We start from the raw sequence: 9,791 nt of genomic DNA, 5'->3' as shown, positions 1-9,791 counted from the left end.
CTGCAATACATTAGTATTGCAGTATATTGTACCAGCGATCCAATGATCGCTGGTTCAAGTCCCCTAAGGGGACTAATAAAATGTGTAGAAGAATTAAAGTTATTAGTAGTGAGAAAGAAAAAAGTTTAAAGTTAAAAAACCCCCTTTTTACCATTTTTCTTCTAAAGTAATGTAAAAAAATTAACAAAATTGGTATCGCTACGTCTGTAAAATGCCGAACTATTAGGGTATGTGCACACACACTAATTACGTCCGTAATTGACGGACGTATTTCGGCCGCAAGTAGTGGACCGAACTCAGTGCAGGGAGCCGGGCTCCTAGCATCATACATATGTACGATGCTAGGAGTCCCTGCCTCTCCGTGGAACTACTGTCCCATACTGAAAACATGATTACAGTACGGGACAGTTGTCCTGCAGAGAGGCAGGGACTCCTAGCATCGTATATAACTATGATGCTAGGAGCCCGACTCCCTGCACTGTGTTCGGTCCGGTACTTGCGGCCGAAATACGTCCGTAAATTACGGACGTAATTAGTGTGTGTGCACATACCCTTACAATATACCATTATTTAACTCGCACGGTGAACACCATAAAAAAATTTTAATAATTTAAACCGCCAAAATTGCAGTATTTTTTGTCACTTTAGCTGTCCAAAAAAAATTAAATACAACTTTTTGATCACTTTTTACGTACCAAAAAATGGTACTAATAAAAACTACAGTTCGTCCCGCAAAAAATAAGACCTCCCACCGCTCAATCAACCAAAAATTACGGCTCTCGGAATGTGGTGAAACAAAACAATTTTTATTTTAACAATTACATTTTTCTTTGTAAAAGTAGTATAATATAAAAAAATATATAAATTTGGTATCACCATAATTGGATTGAGCCGCAGAATAAAGTCGAGTTTTCGTTTTTATCGCACGGCGAAAGCTGTAAAAACGAGAATCCCAAAAATTGGAATCAGATTTTTTTCCTATATCATCCCGCAAATATTTTTTTTTCAGTTTCCCAGTACATTTTATGGCACTTTAAATGGTGGCGATAGAAACTACAGCTCCTCCCGCAAGAAATAAGCGCCCACACCACTCTATTGCCAGAAAAATAAAAAAGTTATGGCTCTAAGAACGTGGGAAGTAAAAGCCGAAACTAAGATTGCAAAAAATGGATCAGACCTGAAAGGGTTAATTCATTTCTAATGAAAAATAACTTTATGACCCCATGTGGGTATTTCCATACTTGTGAGAAATTGATTTACAAAAATTTGTTATTTTTTTCTCCTTTATCCCTTGTAAAAATGAGAAAATGCAACATTTTAGTGGAAAAAAATGGTGATATTCATTTTCGCGGCCTAATTCTAATAAATTCTGCAAAAGACCCGTGGGGTCTAAATGCTCACTATAGAAAAATTCCTTGAGGGGTGTAGTTTCCAAAATGGGGTAACTTTGGGGGTTTCCACTGTTTTGGTCCCTCCAGCGCGTTGCAAAAGCGACATGGCACCGAAAACCATTCCAGCAAAATCTGAGCTCCAAAATCCAAATGGCGCCCCTTCCCTTCTGTGCCCTGCTGTGGGTCCAATCAGTAGTTAATTACCACATATGGGGTATTGCCGTAATCGGGAGACATTGTTTTACAAATGTTGGGGTGCATTTTCTTCGTTATTCCTTGTAAATATTAAAAATGTCTATATTTTTCAGAAAAACAGTAGATTTTCATTTTTACAGACTAATTCCTATATATTTAGCGAAAAACCTGTATGGTCAAAATGCGAAATATACCCCTAGATAAATTCCTTGAGCGGTTTAGTTTCCAAAATGTGGTCACTTTTGGGGTGTTTCACTGTTTTGGCACCACAAGACCTCTTCAAACCTGACAAGGTGTCTAAAATATTTTCTAAAAGAAAGGAGGCCCAAAATCCACAGGGTGCTCCTTTGCTTCTGAGGCCGGTGTTTCAGTCCATTAGCGCACTAGCGCCACATGTGGGATATTTCTAAAAACTGCAGAATCTGGGCAATAAAATATTGAGTTGCATTTCTCGGGTAAAACCTTCGGTGTTACAAAATTTTTTTTTATTAGAAATGAATTTCAGCAAAAAAAAAAAAATTCTAAATTTCACCTCTACATTATTTTAATTCCTGTGAAACGACTAAGGGCTTAAAACACTTTGTGAATGCGGACTCGAATACCTTGAGGGGTGCAGTTTTCAAAATGGCATGACTTCTGGGGATTTTCTAATATATAAGGTCCTCAAAGCCACTTCAGAACTGAACTGGTCCCTGAAAAAATGGCCTTTTGACATTTTCTTTAAAATATGAGAAATTGCTGCTAAAGTTCTAAGCCTTGTAATGTCCTAGAAAAGTAAAAGAATGTTCAAAAAATGATGCAAACATATGGGAAATGTTAACCAGTAACTATTTTGCGTGGTATTACGATCTGTTTTACAAGCAGATACGTTTAAATTTCGAAAAATGCAAATTTTTGCAAATTTACAAGCGATATAGTTCTATAATGTAATTAACATAAAAATAAAAGAAAATAAATTAAAGAGGCCACACACAGCCCCCTGTAGATAGTGCCACACAGCCCCTCTCTTGTAGATTGTGCTACACACAGCCCCCTGTAGATAGTGCCACACACAGCCCCCAGTAGATAGTGCCACACACAGCACCCCTTGTAAATAGTGCCACACAGCCCCCCTTGTAAATAGTGCCACACAGCCCCCCTTGTAAATAGTGCCACACAGCCCCCCTTGTAGCTAGTGCCACACACAGCCCGCTGCCCCTTTGTAAATAGCGCCACACTCCCCCCCCCCCTTTTAAATAGCGCCACACTCCCACCCCTTGTACTTAGCGCCACACTGTGAACAGACCGGTGAGCAGTAGCCTACCGCTACCACTCTCCGCTCTGCCTGGTGTGACTTACCGGAGGAGCCGAGGAGGTCATTCGGCGCAGGCAGCGACGGAGTTCCTTCTGACTAGGGTTGGTGACAGCCAGGGCCGGCCTTAGCTTGGATGGCGCCCTGTGCGGGACTCTCTATTGCCGCCCCCTACACAAACCAAAAATGAACCACATATATGGACACGCTGGAACATATATACTGTACATACATAAAGACAGATATTTAGACATACAGGCAAATATACATACACACATTCTGGAATACATACATACAGGTATATATATATATATATATATATATATATAGACGTACAGACACATATACGCACACACACTGGGATATAAATACACAGACAGGAATATATACAAATACATAAAAGGCACAAATATACAAGCACAAAGACACATTCACAAACAGACCCATATATACGCACACAGGCACATATGTACACAGCACAGATAATGTAGATGTCACCTGCAGTCCTATGTAACACCACAGTTAACACAGTGATAACTCTCTAAATACAGATAGTAGTGTTACCTGCAGTCCTATGTAACACCACAGATTACACAGTGATAACACTCTGAGTACAGATAATGTAGTAGCTGTTGCCTGCAGTCCTATGTAACACCACAGATAACACATTGTAGCAGAGCTGAGATTGTAATTTAGCACAATGTGTTATCTGTGGTGTTACACAGGACTGCAGGTAACACTACTACATTATCTGTACTCAGAGTTATCATTGTGTCATCTGTGGTGTTACATAGGACTGCAGGTAACACTACTACATTATCTGTACTCAGAGCGTTATCACTGTGTTACCTGTGGTGTTACATAGAACTGCAGGCAGGGCCGGCCTTAGGGTAGATGGCGCCCCGTGCGAAATTATCTTTCGCCGCCCCACGCCATTATTAAAAAATGCCCCATAAAAAAGCATAATTCCTCCCCACAGTATAATGCCCTATATAGTGCCCCCACACAGTGTAATGCCCCTTTAGTGCCCCACACACAGTATAATAATAATATTTAATAATGTAATATATTATAACGCCTTCAAGGACACAGTATTTTGTCCTCTAATTGTGCCCACACAGTGCTATGCCCCCTAAGTGCCACGCACATTATATTGCCCCCTGTAGTGCCCCTACACAGTATGATGTCCTCCACAGAGTATAATGCCCCCACAGCCCCCCTAGTAGAAAGTGCTCCCTGTAGACAGTGCCATAATCCCCCACCTCCTCCTTGTAGACAGTGCCATACAGCCCCCATCTGCCCCTTGTAGTGCCATACAGCCCCCCATCTGCCCCTTGTAGTGTCATACAGCCCCCTCTCTCTTGTACACAGTGCCCCCCACCGTCCCCTTGTAGACAGTGTCATACAGCACCCACCTCCCCATTGTAGAAAGTGACATACAGCCCCCACCTCCCCCTTGTAGACAGTGCCATACTGCCCCCCACCTCCACCTGAAAGGATCCTTGCGTAGGCCGGCTTGATCCAGAGATGTCATCACGCCGACTGCGCAGGGATCCTGTCCCTGCGCCTCATAGGCTGCAGGCGCCTCTGTAGCCTGCTACAGAGTTTCCCAACCTTTTCGGACTTGAGCCACCCCTGGAAAAAAATAATTCCTCAGGGCCCCCCTACCAAAAATTGTTTCGAGACAGACAGAAAATAGCTTAAAATAAGCACTACATTCTTAGGGTATGTTCACACAGCGTTTTTTGTAAGGCAGAAAAAATCTGCTTTTGAATTGACAGCGTTATTTGATGGGGTTTTTTTAGCGTTTTTTTTAAGCCGTTGAAGCGAATGCAAAAGACGCAGCAAAAAAAGCTCCAAACGAGCGCCACAGCTATTTTCTTCCTACTATTAATTTCAATTGGAGGTCAGAGGTGGAAACCACCTGTGGGGGACTCACAGTAAAATGACCATCAGCCCCTCCACTCACAGTAAGGCTGGGTTCACACACACTATTTACGGACGTAATTCGGGCGTTTTAGCCCCGAATTACGTCCAAAAATGCGGCTCAAAAGCGTCGGCAAACATCTGCCCATTCATTTGAATGGGTCTTACGATATTCTGCGCCGACGGTCATTTTTTTTACGCGCCGCTGTCAAAAGACGGCGTGTAAAAGAGACGCACCCGCGTCAAAGAAAAGCCTGTCACTTCTTGAGACGTAATTGGAGCCGTTTTCCCTTGACTCCATGGAAAAACAGCTCCAATTACGTCCGTAATGGACGCAGCGAAAAGCGCCTGCACATGCCATTACGTCTGAAATTCCGGAGCCGTTTTCTCCTGAAAACAGCTCCGTAATTTCAGCCGTAATGGACGCTGCCGTGTGAACATACCCTAAAATGACCATCAGCCCGTCCACTCACAGTAAACCGACCATTAGCCCCCCACTCACAGTAAAACTACCATCAGCCCCCCACTCACAGTAAAATGACCATTAGCCCCCCACTCACAGTAAAACTACCATCAGCCCCCCACTCACAGTAAAATGACCATTAGCCCCCCACTCACAGTAAAATGACCATCAGCCCGCCACTCACAGATGCCCCCTGTAGATAGTACCACACAGCCCCCTGTAGATAGTGTCAGACAGCCCCCTTGTAGGTCATGCCACACAGCCCCCTTGTAGGTCGTGCCACACAGCCTCCTTGCTGCACAGCCCCCTTGTAGGTCGTGCCACACAGCCCCCTTGTAGGTCGTGCCACACAGCCCTCTTGCTGCACAGCCCCCTTGTAGGTCGTGCCACACAGCCCTCTTGTAGGTCGTGCCACACAGCCCCCTTGTAGGTCGTACCACAGTCCCCTGTAGATAGTGTCACACAGCCCCCTGTAGGTAGTGCCACAAGGCCCCCTTGTAGGTCGTGCCACACAGCCCTCTTGTAGGTCGTGCCACACAGCCCTCTTGTATGTCGTGCCACACAGCCCCCTGTAGGTCGTGCCACACAGCCCCCTGTAGGTCATGCCACACAGGCCCCTATTGGTCGTGCAACACAGCCCCTTTGTAGGTAGTAGGGATGTCACGATACCTGAATTTGGACTTCGATACCGATACTTCGTGTAGTATTGCAATTTCGATACCAAAACGATACTTTGCCAACAGTAATTAAAAAAAAGTTCATCCATTTCCTGATGTGAGGCGCGAGGTGTGATGAATTTAACCTCCATGTGCCTCAAATTAATAGTAATTAACCCCATCATGTTTCTCAGTCATAATGGATTAATGTGTGAGGTACATGATGGGGTTAATTACTATTAATTTGAGGCACATGGAGGTTAAATTCATCACACCTCGGGCCTCACATTAATAAGTGAAAAGTTTTTTTTTATTCTTTTTTTACAGCGTACACATCATAAATGACGCAAAAAAATTGTTGTGCAGGTTATTACGGCCGCGCCAATACCGAATGTGTATATTTTATGTATTGAGACTTATTTTAAGGTTTATTGTAAAAAAAAGGTGTATGTGTATTTTTGAAAATTTAACATTACTTTATGTTTTTACTTTATTTTTAAACTTTAATATACAGGCATATATCAGATATATGCCAGTACATTAGCCTGTGTATGTATAGTACACAGGCAGTTGTTAGGATATACCTAAGTATGCCCTAACAACAGGAAATATGGTAAGACGGCCCTGGGGTCCTTCAATGGACCCTGGGCTGTCTGCCCATATATGGTATGGGCAGTCGCGTCACAGGAATTCCCTGTGACGTGATCCAAGGGTAATCCCACCTCGTCACTTTCCCCTGTATGCTGCAGTCAGCTTTGATCGCAGCATTCAGGAGAATAGCGGCGGAGATGAGCGGTTTCTGTGATCTCCGCCGTTATAGAGCGGGGCTGCGGCTGTGTAATAGTCATTGCCCCGCTCCTGACAGAAGTGCGTGCGCGGTCAGCATGAGGTAATGCGGCCGGCGCTGCACTAATGAGACAGACACCGAAGACAGAACACTGGGGTGTTTTGCAGTATGTCCGCCATGTTCTGTTTTCAGTGCCTCATCGCATCATCGTCGCGGCGCGCTTTTGTCAGGACTCAGGAGCGGGGCAATGGCTGTATTACACAGCCGCAGCCCCGCTCTCATTCATCATGTATAACTATACTTACCGGTGTGGCTCGAACCATTTGGGGATGCACAGTATCGAAGTTTCGATGCATTGTGCATCCCTAGTAAGTAGTGCCACAAATCCCCCCCTTGCGCACAGCCCCTTGTAGGTAGTGCCACACAGATCCCTTGTAGTGCCACACACACCCTTGTAGGTAGTGCCACACAGATCCCTTGTAGTGCCACACACACCCTTGTAGGTAGTGCCACACAGCCCCCGTGTAGGTAGCACTCCCTTCCTGTAGATAGCGCCACTGTAGCTCCCTGTGGCTGGGGATTCCGCTCTTTGACGGAGTGCTTGATGTCTCTCTACATATTTGAACAGTGACATCGGGCAACTAACTCCTGAAGCGGAATCTCTGTCCTCAGCATTGCCGACGCTGTGACCGGGGATTCCACTCCAGGAGAAGCCCCTGACGTCTCTGTCCATTTAGTCGGGGGGTGCCATCTACAGGGGTTCTGCAAAAAGATCTCCTCCTCCTCCTCACATCCACTTTACACTATGAGGAGGAGGAGAGAAAGCACGTCCGTGGCAGTTGTCCAGAGGAGTGTCGCGGCACCCCTGGAGGGTTCTCATGGGAACCTCATGCTGGGAACCACCAGCCTAGTAGATCGCAGAGCAGGGAGATGCCTCGGCACTAAGCCTGAATATACCCCCATTAAAGGCCTATTTAGTTTAGCCAATTATCATCATGATTCGCCAGTTTCTGACCAATTATAGTGATATTTGGTCAGTGTTAACAAAGGAGAAGATCAATTAAAAAAAGGTAATACACCCGGCCGTAGTCATAGCGATGCGTATTCTGTTCTGAGCGTAGCTCGGCCTCCAGGGATGACGATGCATCCCATGTGACAGTCACATGGACTACAGCGTCATCGCAGGAGGCCGGGCTACGCTCAGAGAGAGAGGGTCCAACGGCCGGGAGTATTAGCTTTTTTTTTAATTTATTTCTGCAGTCTTTCCGCCAAAAAAACTGCACCAAAATGTGGTGCTGTTTTTCAGGTGAAATTCCCTGCGGTTCTCAGGACGTGTACACTGTGTGGTTTTACGTATCCACCCCGTGTGTTCCTACCCTTATAATCAAGTTGCTCTCCCCCACAAATATTATCTCTAATGGCTTATTCAGACGAACAGGAATTACGTACGTGCAACGCGCGTGATTTTCATGCGCGTTGCACGGACCTATATTAGTCTATGGGGCCGTACAGACATGTGCGTGATTTTTACGCTGCGTGAGTCCGCTGCGCAAAAGTCACAACATGTCCGTTCTTTGAGCGTTTTTTGCGCATCACGCACCCATTGAAGTCAATGGGTGCGTGAAAACCACGCATGCCACACGGAAGCACTTCCATGCGAACAGCGTGATTCGCGCAACAGCTGTGAAAAGGATGAATGAAAACAGAAAAGCACCACGTGCTACAAACATCCAAATGGAGTGTCATAATGATGGCGGCTGCGCGAAAATCACGGGGCTGACACACGCAGCTGTCAAATGCATTTTGCGCAGGCAAAACGCCGCGTTTTTTGCGTGCGCAAAAGGCACACGCTCGTGTGAATCCAGCCTAAGGGTAAGGCCACACAGAGCGGCCCTGACACGGTCGCAACGCAGCCAACAACCACGCCGGCACCATGTAGGAGCGGCTGTCCAATACCTCGTTAAGGGGTATTCCGGTTACACTCGCGTGCGCACTGCCGCTCCATTCATTCTCTATAGGAGCGCCGGAGATAGCCGAGTGCAGTGTTCGGCTTTTTCCAGCGCTCCCATAGAGAATGAATAGGAGGTAAGTTGTTGTAATTTGAAAAATCGTGCGGCCATAAAGGGTATATTAATTCATGGCCGCACGATTTTGCAGATAAAGGGACGGTTTACCCGCGTTAACGTGCGGCCATGAATTAATAGACCCTTTATGGACGCACGATTTTGCAAATTACAACAACTTACCTCCTATTCATTCTCTATGGGAGCGCCGGAAAAAGCAGAACACTGCACTCGGCTATCTCCGGCGCTCCCATAGAGAATGAATGGAGCGGCAGTGCGCATGTGAATGTAACCGGAATACCTCTTAACAAGGTATTGGACAGCCGCTCCTACATAGTACCAGCGCGGTTGTTGGCCGCGTTGCGACAGTGTGAGGGCTGCTCCGTGTGCCCATACCCTAAAGAATCCTTTCTCCCCATACATAATGCTAAGTTCCCCTCCCACATGATTCATAATAAGCTCCTACACCACAAAATAAACTATAAAGAAGTCCCTCTCCCCACAAAATACATTTATAAAGAATCCCCCCACACTCCTATAGCACTTAGAGCAATGTCCCCTCCCCCACAAAATCGATCTGTAAAAAATACACACAAAGTACCTCTAACCTAGTCTCCCCTCCCCCACAAAATCGATCTTTTAAAAAAAAAAAAAACATCCTGTTACACATCACATAAAGCCCCCTCTCCCTCACACAGCACATAAATAAACATAAATTAAGCTAAAGCTGCTGCACTTACCTGACTCCGGAGCTCCGTGGAGGAGTCTTCACTGTGGCAGCAGCACAGCAGTAAGGAGCAGCGTGAGGTGCTGAGTGTGTGTGAGTACAGGCTGTGCCGATTGGTGGAGCAGACAGAAGCACCTGCTGCTGCTCCTCCAATCAGCGCTCACTTCACGCAGCAGTGCAGAGGCAGGAACATTTCTCCTCTCTTCTGCTCGTACCCACTGGCGCCCCCCTTACAGCATGGCGCCCGGCGCCCTGTGCGACCGCACGTGTCGCACATAGCTAAGGCCGGCCA

At 45.9% G+C, this 9,791-nt stretch overlaps 1 long non-coding RNA gene across 1 annotated transcript; it reads right to left on the bottom strand.

Moving 5' to 3' along the window:
* Nucleotides 1–2,194: 2,194 nt before the first annotated feature.
* LOC142741042 (uncharacterized) lies at nucleotides 2,195–9,587 on the bottom strand. The gene is made up of 3 exons (XR_012880976.1): nucleotides 9,513–9,587; nucleotides 2,925–3,048; nucleotides 2,195–2,352 (listed from the first exon to the last, which is right to left on the bottom strand). It is a non-coding gene; the product is annotated as an uncharacterized LOC142741042 (long non-coding RNA).
* Between the last annotated feature and the right edge of the window lie 204 nt (nucleotides 9,588–9,791).

The sequence above is a fragment of the Rhinoderma darwinii genome, chromosome 2 (assembly GCF_050947455.1).
Source record: "Rhinoderma darwinii isolate aRhiDar2 chromosome 2, aRhiDar2.hap1, whole genome shotgun sequence".
NCBI classification, from domain to species: Eukaryota; Metazoa; Chordata; class Amphibia; order Anura; family Rhinodermatidae; genus Rhinoderma; species Rhinoderma darwinii.
Note: the sequence above shows the minus strand (reverse complement) of the source record. Positions and strands in the feature narration are given on the sequence as shown.